General features: G+C 46.9%; 1 protein-coding gene and 1 non-coding gene across 2 annotated transcripts in view; one reads left to right on the top strand and one right to left on the bottom strand.

Annotated features, from left to right (window-relative positions):
• The window catches only part of FRMD3 (FERM domain containing 3), a 242,163-nt gene that overhangs the window by 205,306 nt on the left and 23,184 nt on the right, over positions 1–13,673 (bottom strand). The gene's annotated exons all lie outside the window — the stretch shown is intronic.
• LOC114808633 lies at positions 9,238–9,375 on the top strand. The gene has a single exon (XR_003756477.1). It is a non-coding gene; the product is annotated as a small nucleolar RNA SNORA7 (small nucleolar RNA).

The raw sequence follows: 13,673 nt of genomic DNA on the forward strand, positions 1-13,673 counted from the left end.
GCCCATGCACTTTCCACTAGGCCACACCGCTTAGAACTCCTCATTTAGTGAATGTTGATATGTTATGCTTTGAATTACTTTAACAAAGGTTCTGGAACAGTTCCTTAACTACAACACATAAGTCTGTGGGGAAAATATATCACACAGTTTAGCTGTTCATGATATAACCATTTTGTATTGTGAATTTAGCACTTTGAGACTCACCCGTCCCCCAGCCCCTCAGAACTTATGAACTTAACCGTCTGTAATTTATTTTAATGTCTACCTCTCCATCTAAGTTCTCTGTGGGCAGTAATCATGTCTCCCAATCCTATTGTATTGTCCTTTCCCAAGCACTTAGTACGGTGCTCTGCACACAGCAGGTACTCTCTAAATACCACTTGATTGTACCATATTTGCAAGGAATATAACTAAGTTGTATTGTGAGACACACCTACTCCTACTTATTAAACAATACTGCAGCATAAAAAGTGAATTGTGCATGACCCATGTACAGAGATGGGGTTATCTTGATTTCATTACTTAAAAAGACATGAAAGGAGGTTTCAAAGAACGTTCACCATTTCTTGCAGTCAGATTTGAACTCCCCTGCCAGGAAAGGCTGGGAAATTTTCTCTGAGACTGATCACAGGATAGGTTGGACAAAATGACCCTTGGCAGCTGAAAAAATCTTCATTTCCTGCCTCAAAATGAAAATTTGTCAAACGGAAAGGACTGAAGGCGGGCCGCCTTGAATTTGAACAATCCACTCAGAGGGCCACTTGGGGCTAGTCTCACTGTGCTTTACTGGCTTTAGTAAAGGGGAAGGGGGAAGCGTCGGGAATCAGAGCTGGTACTGAAGATGATGGAGTCTCCCATCAGTAATGGTGGATAAGCCTCAGTCGGATTTCAGGACTGAGAACCCGTGCAGAGGAAATGATGAGAGCACTAGCGGTTTATACAGCATCACTCAAACTCTCTTGCCCAATCATATTTATTGAGCGCTTACTGTGTGCAGAACATTCTACTAAGTCCTTGAGAGAGTACCATATAACAGAGTTGGTAGACACATTCCCTGCCCACAATGAGCTCACAGTCTAGAGGGGGAGACAGATATTAATATAAATAAATTACGGATATGAATGTATCAGCTGTGGGGCTGGGGGAGGGGCAAATCAGAGCGACACAGAAGTGGGAAAAGAGGAAATGAGTGCTTAGTCGGGGAAGGCTTCTTGGAGGTGATGTGCCTTCAACAAGTTGGGGAGAGTAACTGTCAGATATGAAGGGGGGTTGGGGGAAGGAGAGCATTCCAGGCCAAAGGCAGAATGCGGGAGAGAGGTTGGCGGTGAGCTAGACGAGATCGAGGTACAGTGAATAGGTAGGTACTAGAGGAGCCAAGTGTGCACGACTGGATTGTAAGAGGAAAGTAGCTAAGTGAGGTAGGAGGGGACAAGGGGATTAACTGCTTTCAAGTCCAGGGCAAGGAGTTTCTGCCCTTGCCTGGGTGGATTGCCACTGAGGCCCCAAGTGCAATGAGCCAAAAGGAGAGCAGAACAGAGGTGCAGCACCTTGCAGAGTGTGTGTGTGAGGTCTTCAACCCTGTTAACCAGCTACATGTAGAACTGAGAATAGAACCCAGGTCTACTGATTCCCAGAGGAAAGGGGGAAAGATGGATCACCACTGGCTTGTAGGGAAAGGATTGGATATCTTTCCCTTTTTCACCTTGAGACACTTGGATGTGTTAGAGAGAGAAATTATTCCAAGGAATCCAAATGGAGATCAGCAAAGTCATCGGGATTTTGAAAGACCTAGAGAAAAGGCCTTCCTCGACTAAGCCTTCATTTCCTCTTCATTTGATCAATCAAATTAGTATTTATTGAGTGCATACTATGTGCAGAGCACTGTACTAAGCACTTGGGAGAGTCCAATACAACTGAATTAGCAGTCACGTTACCTGGCCATAACGAGTTTACAGTCTACAGGGGGTGACAGACATTAATATGAATAGATAATTTGTAATATATAATTCAAAGATAAGTATGTAAGTGTTGTGGGGTGTGGAGTGGGGCATATATCAAGGTGCCAAGGGTCAATTTCTCTCCCTCCCTTCTATATCGCCCTTGCACCCTTACATCATCCCTTAAATCAGCCCCACAGCACTCATGTACCTATCTCTAGGCCATAACCTCATTGTGGGCAGGGAACTCTGTCTACCAACTCTTACATTGTACTCTCCCAAGTGCTTAGTACAGGGCTCTGCACACAGTAAGCCACTCAATAAATACAATTGATTCCGACACTGGTTAATAAGACAGATGTGTTCAGCAAGTAACTTTCCCTTTCTTTTTTAATGAAATGTAGAAAGGGTCTAGGTATAGCTAAGTGTTGGTATTTGCTGACTGCTATTTTCAGGATGGATATCCTCCAGACAGAAAAGCTCAATTACATGTTGATGATAAATTACCAATAAAACAGAGCCTCATTCTCGCCTCTCCTGACCTCTCGCTTATGCCCTGCCCCCTCCCAGAACTCCCTTACATACTCACGATCCCCTATACAAGAGATGTTTATACTCTATTACATCTTCCTATCTGTAACATTTTTTAGTGGCTGTTCCCCTTGCTTAAACTGAGAGCTCCTTGGAGGGAGAAAACACATCTACTAATTATAAGATATACTCCCAAGCACCTAGTTCAGTGATCTGCACCCTGTAAGCACTCAATAAATACCTTTGATTGACTGTGTCACTGGAGATGTTGTGATCAATTACCTTAAAGGAGACAAGAGAGGGTATATGATAATTCCTCATGAGAAGGAAGCCATTTCTAGGTTCATGAATTGCAGCCCTGCCTTTCCCAAACTGCCCAAGATCCTGATGGCCTTTGTCCCTACAGGATTATTTCATATGGACTTTCTCTAGGTTTCCTCTGCTCTTGCTGTCTGCTGAATCTCTTTTTTATCTCTGTGGTTTTCACTTTATAATCACTCTTTTCCTCTCCATTACTACTTCCAAACTGTGGCACGTCCTGATGATGTCAACTATGGCAGCATCAATTGACATTTGGGGGACGTTGCTTGGGTCCAGACTTCTGAGATGTATGGCCCTATTGAGTATGTGGACTGAATATGCAAGAAACAGCTATCGCATATTCTCAGAAGAGGGATATCAAGATGACCTGACTTGTAAAACAACCACATTTTCAGCGTCACCATCATCATCAACACCAACACTTACTGAGAATCTGCTTTATGTGGGGCACTATCCTAAGCACTTGGGAGAGTACAAGTAGAAGATATAGCCCCTACCCTCGAGGAGCTTACAATCTAAGCAGGAAAAAAAAAGCCAATCAGAAAAAGAATAAGAAAATAGTTAACCAATAGATATACACATGTAGGCTAAGACGACTGATAGAATGAACTGACCAGGAAGGGACCAGGTGCTGGGGTGGGGGTAAGGGAGTGGGGGGGGGGGCAGAATATTTGGGGGTTATACAGTCATCTGATGAGCGTTTACCTGTACAAACCACCAAAACTGTAATCAACTTTTCTGCACATTTTCTCGTTCCCCACAAGAGACTCCATCATCATCCAGGGCCTGAATACCCAGTGGATTATCAACCTCATCATCAGTGGTACTAACTGAGCACTACCGTGGGCCAAGCACTGTACTACGCACTTGGGAGAGTACAATACAGTAGAGTTAGCAGACGGGATCCCTAGCCTCAAGAAGCAGCATGACTTAGAGGAAAGAGCACAGGCTTGGGAGTCAGAGGATGTGGGTCCTAATCCCGCCTCTTCCACTTGTCTATGTGACCTTGGGCAGGCCACTTAACTCCTCTGTGCCTCCATTACCTCATCTGTAAAATGGGGATTAAAACCATGAAACCCACATGGGACAACCTGATTACCTTGTATCTACCCCAGCACTTAGAACAGTGCTTGGCACATAGTAAGTGCTTAACAAATACCATAATTATTATTAAGAAGCTTACAGTCTAGTAGGAATAATGGCCTACTGGAGAGAGCCCGGGCCTGGGAGTCAGAGGACCGATGTTCTAACCCTGGCTCTGCCACTTGTCTGCTCTGTGACCTTGAGCAAGTCACTTAACTTCTCTGTGTCTCAGTTACCTCATCTGGAAAATGGGGATTAAGACTCTGAGCCCTATGTGGGACAGGGACTGTGTCCAACCCAGTGCTTAGTACAGTGCCTGGCATATAGTGCCTGGCTTAACGAATACCACAATTATTATCGTAATTATTATTTTTATGGTGTCTGCCTCTGCAGCTCCGATCTGAGTCCTTAGTGAGGCAAAGACACCTGTGTAAAACCTAGATGGCAGCAGGATGAAAACACTGATCCTCTTGCCTCCCCCTCTTCCAGGATTCATGACCTCTCTCCATCACACTGCCTTCGGGGACCGAGTTCTCAGAAGAGTCTCCTCCCAACAAGCATTTTGTGTTCTGCAGAGAGGTTAACCAATGTAATTCCTGTCATCCATCACTGAAAGAGATGTCAAACAAGAGTAAGGGCATAAACTAGCGCTGCAGGTTTGGGAAGGTGAACGGGGGTCTCTTCTCCTGTGGGCAAGACCTCACATCAGCTAATTGGAGGCTCAGAACTCATTCTTTCCACACAGGCCCATATGGCAGGCAGAGAAAATAAGATTGATATTTCTTGAGTGAGAGAATGCCACTGTTCTCAGTCAGGAGCTGGCATTGCATGTTAGCTGTCGGCATGGGTTGGAAACTCAGCCTGGGCCCTTACCTGGGCTTTTTTACATAATCAATCGATGGCATTTATTGCACACCTACAATGTGCAAAGCACCGTACTAAGTGCTTGGGAGAGTACAACACATCTCCCCACTCCTCAAAAATCTGCAGTGGTTGCCCATTTCTTACATCAAGCAGAAATTCCTGACCGTCGTTGGCTTGAAGGTACTCCATCAGCTCTCTCCCCTCTTTATGTAACTGCTCTCTTCTCCCGCTGCACACCAGCTTGCACTCTTCTGTTCCCCTCAAGCTAACCTACTCACCATGCCCTGCTTTGGTCTCCCCTGCCGCTGACCTCTCTCTCATACCCTCTCATTGTCTGGAACTCCCTCCTCCTTCACATCTGACAGACCACCGCCCACCCCATCTTCAAAGGCCTTTTGAAATTTGCCTCATCTATTAGCCATCTTCAAAGTCCTTCTAAAATTCTCACCTCCTCCAGGAAGCCTTCCCCGATCGATTCCCAGCAGCCCTGATTGTACGATCCCGACAGCACTCTTAGCACTCTGGTATTTATACCCGCTCCCAGCACTTACGCTCATATACATATGTAATGTACATTCAATCATTCTTTCTTATATTTCACCTGGACCTTTACATAACTACCTATTCTACCCTTGTACTTCCTCTGGCTCGCATTCTTTGTGAATAATTTTTGTCTGTCTCCCCCTTAGGCTGTAAAACTTCTTGAGGGCAGGAGAACTTGTGTTTTGCTTCTGCAGTCCTCTCCCAGGCATTCAGTACAGTACTTAGCACTCAGAAGGTGTTCAATAAATACCACTGATAGATTGACTGTAAAAGTTTCAAGGGCATGTGAGGCAAGGCTTAGTCACACAGGCACCCTTAGGTGAATTTTGCTGTCAATGCTATTACAACATAAATGACAACCATGTGTTTTATGTATATAGATATATATGTATGCATATATAAGATCCCTGTAAATTCATCCTCTAATCAGTCGAAATTATTGAGCACTTACTGCATGCATAGTACTGTTCTAAGCTAGATTGTGTGGTCATTGTGGGCAGAGAACATGCCAACTAATTTTGTCATACCGTACTCTCCCAAGAACTTAATACAATGTTCTGCACACCATAAGCATTCAATAAATATGACTGATTGATTAATGTATAACACAACTAAGGACAATGACATAGATACATATAATACATATATTTAATACACCACTGCCCTTTATGTCAAAATATATACACTCATATTCACAGTTGTCCAAGTTGAATCCAACTTGGATTTCAACTTAGATTCCCAAGTTGTTGTCCACAGGTGTCCATATTTGATTTAGACGTCAAGCAAGGAGAAGAGATTGGATCAGAAATGGTTGAGCAAAGAATGAACTGGGGGAAAAGGATGTGCTAAACTGAGTTTCCCATTTTGACAATCACTGCTGGAAATATGGAAAATGCATTTCCTTGGGGACTGAGTCATTAGCATGGTTTTACACTTCTAAAAATAAACAAAATAAATCACAACACATTTGTGAGATGTCAGGAAAAGACACTCATTGAGCATGCAGTTATCGTCCTATCTCCCTACTACCCTTCCTTTCCAAAATCCTAGAACGAGTCGTCTACAATCGATGCTTAGAATTCCTTAACTCCCATTCTCTCCTAGACCCCCTCCAATCTGGCTTCCGTCCCCTCCGCTCTACCGAGACTGCTCTCTCTAAGGTCACCCATGACCTCCTTCTTGCCAAATCCAATGGCTCCTACTCCATTCTGATCCTCCTTGACCTCTCTGCTGCCTTTGACACTGTCGACCATCCCCTCCTCCTCCATACCTTATCTCACCTTGGCTTCACGGACTCTGTCCTCTCCTGGTTCTCCTCTTACCTCTCTGGCCGATCATTCTCGGTCTCCTTCGCTGGAGCCTCCTCCCCCTCCCATCCTTTAACTGTTGGAGTTCCTCAAGGGTCAGTTCTTGGCCCTCTTCTGTTCTCCATTTACACTCACTCCCTCGGTGAACTCATCCGCTCTCACGGCTTTGACTACCATCTCTACGCAGATGACACGCAGATCTACATCTCCGCCCCTGTCCTCTCCCCCTCCCTTCAGGCTCGCATCTCCTCCTGCCTCCGGGACGTCTCCACCTGGATGTCGGCCCGCCACCTAAAACTCAACATGAGCGAGACTGAGCTCCTCATCTTCCCTCCCAAACCTGGTCCTCTCCCAGACTTCTCTATCACCGTGGATGGCACGACCATCCTTCCCGTCCCGCAGGCCCGCAATCTCGGTGTCATCCTTGACTCGTCCTTCTCGTTCACCCCACACATCCTATCCGTTACCGAGACCTGCCGGTTTCACCTCTAAAATATCGCCAAGATCCACCCTTTCCTCTCCACCCAAACGGCTACCTTACTATTACGGGCTCTCGTTATATCCCGGCTAGACTACCGTGTCAGCCTTCTCTCTGACCTCCCTTCCTCCTCTCTCGCCCCGCTCCGGTCTATTCTTCACTCCGCTGCCCGGCTCATCTTCCCGCAGAAACGATCTGGGCATGTCACTCCCCTTCTTAAACAACTCCAGCGGTTGCCTATCGACCTCCGCTCCAAACAAAAACTCCTCACTCTAGGCTTCGAGGCTCTCCATCACCTTGCCCCTTCCTACCTCTCCTCCCTTCTCTCTTTCTACCGCCCACCCCGCACGCTCCGCTCCTCTGCCGCCCACCTCCTCGCCGTCCCTCGGTCTCGCCTATCCCGCCGTCGACCCCTGGGTCACGTCCTCCCGCGGTCCTGGTACGCCCTCCCTCCTCACCTCCGCCAAACTGATTCTCTTTCCCTCTTCAAAACCCTACTTAAAAATCACCTCCTCCAAGAGGCGTTCCCAGACTGAGCTCCTCTTCTCCCTCTACTCCCTCTGCCATCCCCCCTTTACCTCTCCGCAGCTAAACCCTCATTTTCCCCTTTTCCCTCTGCTCCTCCACCTCTCCCTTCCCATCCCCACAGCACTGTACTCGTCCGCTCAACTGTATATATTTTCGTTACCCTATTTATTTTGTTAATGAATTGTACATCGCCTTGATTCTATTTAGTTGCCATTGTTTTTACGAGATGTTCTTCCCCTTGACCCTGTTTATTGCCATTGTTCTTGTCTGTTCGTCTCCCCCGATTAGACCGTAAGCCCGTCAAACAGCAGGGACTGTCTCTATCTGTTGCCGACTTGTTCATCCCAAGCGCTTAGTACAGTGCTCTGCACATAGTAAGCGCTCAATAAATACGAATGAATGAATGAATGAATGAATGAATGAATGAATGAATGAGCTCCAGGCTGATGTTCTTTTCTTCTCAGATTTCTGCTCACGTCCCTCAAGAGGTGCGCTAAAAATTGTTTGGCTAGATAATAAAATTATTTCCATAATTTTTTATTTATGAGCCCTTCTGCCCACAGGGCCCTGGGGCTAAGGAACATTGTAAAAGCAAATGTTACAATGAAATAGGAGCCAAATTTACCAAGCGCAAGTCAATGAATCTGAATAAATCCTAGAGGAGAAGGAGACTCTAGAAAACTCAACACAATTGCCCCAGATACGTTTAGCTGAATGATCAGTAATTTACCTTTACACAACTCATTTTCCAAAATCATTTGAAATGATTTCACATAAGATCTTGTTTTGAAAGAGCCATGATTTATCATATCCCTAATTTATTTAGGTATATTAATGTCTGTCTCCCCCTCTAGACTGTAAGCTTGTGGTGGGTAGGGAACACGTCTAGCAACTCTGTTACATTAGACTCTCCCAAGCACACTGCCCGGAACACAGGAAGAGCTCAATAGATACTATTGATTTGAATTGATGCATATGCTAAAAAGCTTCGGAAATGCCTAACTTCTCCAATTTCCTTTATTCATCTTCCAAAGCTTAAACTCTCATTTATAACTTCTACCTTTCTCCTATGAGTGATTCACAAAGGGTTTTCAACAAGCACATTATTCCACCATCGCCATCTTAACAAGAAGAAGCTGAGGACCAAAGAGGTGAAGCGACTTGTCCAAGGTCACAGAGCAAGTGATGGCAGACTCGGGAATGGAATCCAATACCTCCTAGTTACGAGGGTAAGATCTGCCATGAAAGAGATACATGCTTCCTTCTCAGATCCTCGGAACCATCACAATTCAGACAGCTCAAGCCCTGGGAGAATTTTTCCAAATCTGAGACTCTTCCTCTCCATCAGCGCTTAGAACAGTGCTTCGCACATAGCAAGCACTTAACAAATACCATCATTATTATTATTATCATCTACATATCAGCAGCAAATGGCTTCAATCATAGAGGCCAAAAGTGGATTCTCAGCCTTGTTCACCTTAGGCCTCTGACAAGACCTGGGTGTTTCCACTGAGTGCTGAAAAGACCTAAAATGGTGGCTTCCTGGCCTGGTAACCTGCCCCTCCCAGTCCCCCTCTCCCATAAAAACCCTACCTCTTTTTCAACCCTAGACTCACAATGAAATGCTGGCACCTATTGCTTCAGTATCCTCTCAGGGTGGCACCTGGAGAGTTTCCAGTACTCTACCAGTCATGACTACAGGAGGGAGAGTCAAGCAGAGGCATACCCATTCCATTCCTAGCTTGGGCAGTGGCTAGCGAGTGGAAGGCAATCTGCTACAAGTCAAAACTCACCCATGCTGGGCAGCAGCGGCACGGAAGAGAGTCGAGGGCAGGGACTCATTTACTGCGCGGAAGGAGGCAATGGTAAACCACTTCCGGATTTTTACCAAGAAAACTCTATTGATACACTACCAGAACGATTGCAGATGGAAGTGGGGGGTTCTGGGAGAGATGTGTCTATGGCGTCGCTATGGGTCATTCACAGCTCGACAGCATAAGACAACAACAATTGCTTCAATACCAGCAGCGTTCCCAGGACTGGAATCCCAATGAAAGACTATCAGCCAGAGGACTAATAAATGGAAATGCTGTGGATTGTCCTAGGAGGAAGAAAGATTCCGCAGCAAGTTAGAAGAGTGTGTGACTAGGCATAATGACGATAGGAAAACTAGATTGAATATCGGGAGGGGGGAAATGTTTTCAACCATACAACCTACAAGCTCGTGAAATAGAGGCTTTGGAGAACTAAGGTGGAAACTCCTTTGATAAACTGAACTAAATGCAAGATTTCAAAAGCTAAATCCGATTCGGTACATACACTAGCTCATAGACAAGATCCATTCATGTATTTTTGGTGTCTCACATTCTCCCCCTGCCTGTCTGCCCCTCTGCAGTCATCAATCAATCATATTTATTGAGCGCTTACTGTGCGAGAAGCATGATACTAAGTACTTGGGAGAGTCCAGTATAACAATATACCATAGTAGATAGACATGTTCCCTGCCCACAGCGAGCTAACAGTCTGGAAGGACAATCTAACTCTTCTTCCTCCCGGGCCCCCGGCCCAGACTCTCCAGTCAGCCATTGCAGGTTCTAGCTCTCCTTCCACCTGATAGCCCACCCAACCAAATCAATGGTATTTATTGAGAACTTACTCTGTGCAGAGCACTGGACTATGCGCTAGGAAGAGTACGATAGAATAGAGAGACACGATCCATGCCCTCAAGGAGTTTGCAATCTGGTCGGGGAGACAGACATTAAAATCAATTACGGATAAGGGGAGTGGCAGAGTAGAAGGTTAAGTACATAGTGCTGTGGGGCTAGAGTGAATATCAAAGTGTTTAAGTTCTCCAGGGGTTCTGCTACCCCCTTCTTTCTCTATGCACCTCACAAGTTCAGTTGTGGTGTGACAGGGCATTGACGCTCTAACTTGCATTCTGCTAAGTGAAATATCTCACCATGTACTCTCCTAAGTGCTTAGTACAGTACTCTGCACACAACGGACTGCAAATTCCTTGAGAGGGGACGTGTCTTCTAACTCTATTGCACTCTCCCAAGTGCTTAGTACAGTGCTCCGCACACAGGAGACTGTAAGCTCCCTGAGGGCAGGGATACGTCGATAGACTCTATTGTACTCTCCCAAGCACCTAATATCGTGCCCTGCACACGGTAAGTGCTCAACAAATTCCAACTGATTAATTAGCCTTGGTAATTTAAGAAACCTTTGATTTTACTTCCCAAACACTTAGAACAGTGCCCCTCCCCACCCTAAATCTTTGTCCCCCAGTCCAGGGCAATAACAGCTCTCCCAGGACATCCCTCAGGAACTGAAGCCCTGAAATCAATCAATCGATGGTATTTACTGAGCGCTTACTTTGTGCAGAGCACTGAACTAGCACTTGGGAGCATACAATATAACAGAATAGAAAGACTGCAGGACTGAACTCCATAAGTACCAGAGGGAACTCACAATTTCTCTCTGATGTAATTATGCACATTTTTTCCTGCGGAAAAATGATCCCCACGCCTCAGTGACCACCTGCCACAGAGCTCTATGTTTGATGGTGGCAGTGATGCCAAAGCAGTGTTGCAAATGCCCCACTAGACACCTGATGCGTTGATCCAGCAATCGTATTTTTTCAATCAGTCGGTGCTACTTACTGAGCGCTTACCGTGGACAGGGCACTGTACTAAGCGCTTGGGAGAGTCCGATAGAACAGAGTTGTTAGACACATTCCCCGCCCACAAGGAACTTACGGTCTAGAGATGGGGCGATTGCCACCTCACAAGCCGCCAGGCATTTTCCCGGAAGATTCAAACCTTCCAAGAGTTTCTTCTTGGTGTTGGCTGAGCTCCTCTTTCACAGCTCCTGCCGGGGCCAACAGCAATGTGCTAGGTCTGATTGGCAACCAGCTCTGTGAGCACGAGCGGGAAGGGTGTGGGGAGAAGATGTAAATGTCTAGACGTTCACTGCTTCCCTTTCTTTCTCTACCTTGCATCTGCCTTCGTCCTATCTCTAACGAGATGGGATTTAACCAGTCAGGCGAACGATTTGTTACTTGAGGAACCCGATTCTAATTCCCTCCCTGGTAGCACTATTGTTATTGTTCTATTGTACTCTCCCAAGCACATAGTACAGCGCTCTGCACACAGTAAACACTCAATAAATACGATCGACTAACTGAAATTAGGAGGCTTGGGGGGCCAGGGGAGTGTCGAGGTTGGGGGGGTTGGGGAGGCTGCCTAAATGCACTGGAAACAGGGCCAAATGTTGGAGCAGTCCTCGATGTTCTCAAGAAAGGGTTAAACATCTGCCTTCTTCCGCCAGGCCTTAAACCCACCAGAGGAATAGATCATCGCTCCTGACTTATTCAATCCCAGCTCTTTTGCACTAGCTGCAGGAGGCAGACGGATTGCGTGGGGGGGGGGGGGAAACTGTCGGTTTTATTTTTTTTTCTCCTGCAACACATATTCGTAGAGTCGGTTACCAACCCGACCGTTTCAAACCTGGCAGGCTGGTCTCTCATCGTTGGCACCGGCGGTAGCTGTGAAAGAGAAGCCCTACTAAGACTTCGAAGAAACACTTACCAAGTATCGAAGGCCCTGGGATGCGGCTTAGTAGTAGTGGTGATGGCAGCCATGGTGTGTAATGAAAGTAGCGGTGCACTGCAGGACCCTAAATGAGACGATTGAGGGGAAAGGTGCCAGTGTCATCTCCTGGGCCTGTTTCTCTCAAGTCAAATCTCCTCTGACAGGGCTTCAGGTCAAAGCGGGAGCACCTCACATGAAGTTGCTCGGCCCTCCCGAGTTTAGCTCTAACGATCCCTCAGGGACACAAGGGCCACAGTTTGCTCAGTTCTTTGCCCCCAGCCCAATCCTGATTTCTGAGGACTCTGCCATGCAGATCATTTCCAATTGCTCACGGCATTTGAAAAGTGAGTGGAAAGAAGTAAGAGATATGGGAAATAAGGTAGCCTGGTGGAAAAAGCACGGGCTAGGGAGTCAGAGGACCTGGGTTCAAGTTCCGGCTCCACCACCTGTCTGCTGTGTGACCTTGGGCAAGTCACTTCACTCCTCTGGGCCTCAGTTACCTCATCTGTAGAATGAGGATTAAGACTCAACATGACAACTCAACATGAGCAAGACTGAGCTCCTCATCTTCCCTCCCAAACCCGGTCCTCTCCCAGACTTCTCTATCACCGTGGATGGCACGACCATCCTTCCCGTCCCGCAGGCCCGCAATCTCGGTGTTATCCTTGACTCGTCTCTCTCGTTCACCCCACACTTCCTATCCGTTACCGAGACCTGCCGGTTTCACCTCTACAATATCACCAAGATCCGCCCTTTCCTCTCCACCCAGACGGCTACCTTACTGCTACAGGCTCTCGTTATATCCCGGCTAGACTACCGTGTCAGCCTTCTCTCTGACCTCCCTTCCTCCTCTCTCGCCCCGCTCCGGTCTATTCTTCACTCCGCTGCCCGGCTCTCTTCCTGCAGAAACGATCTGGGCATGTCACTCCCCTTCTTAAACAACTCCAGTGGTTGCCTATCAACCTCCGCTCCAAACAAAAACTCCTCACTCTAGGTTTCGAGGCTCTCCATCACCTTGCCCCTTCCTACCTCTCCTCCCTTCTCTCTTTCTACCGCCCACCCCGCAAGCTCCGCTCCTCTGCCGCCCACCTCCTCACCGTCCCTCGGTCTCGCCTATCCCGCCGTCGACCCCCGGGCCACGTCCTCCCGCGGTCCCGGAACGCCCTTCCTCCTCACCTCCGCCAAACTGATTCTCTTCCCCTCTTCAAAACCCTACTTAAAACTCACCTCCTCCAAGAGGCCTTCCCAGACTGAGCTCCTCTTCTCCCTCTACTCCCTCTGCCACCCCCCCTTACCTCTCCGCAGCTAAACCCTCTTTTTCCCCTTTTCCCTCTGCTCCTCCACCTCTCCCTTCCCATCCCCACAGCACTGTACTCGTCCGCTCAACTGTATATATTTCCGTTACCCTATTTATTTTGTTAATGAATTGTACATCGCCTTGATTCTATTTAGTTGCCATTGTTTTTACGAGATGTTCTTCCCCTTGACT

This window comes from Ornithorhynchus anatinus, chromosome X5 (genome assembly GCF_004115215.2).
Source record: "Ornithorhynchus anatinus isolate Pmale09 chromosome X5, mOrnAna1.pri.v4, whole genome shotgun sequence".
In the NCBI taxonomy this organism is placed as follows: Eukaryota; Metazoa; Chordata; class Mammalia; order Monotremata; family Ornithorhynchidae; genus Ornithorhynchus; species Ornithorhynchus anatinus.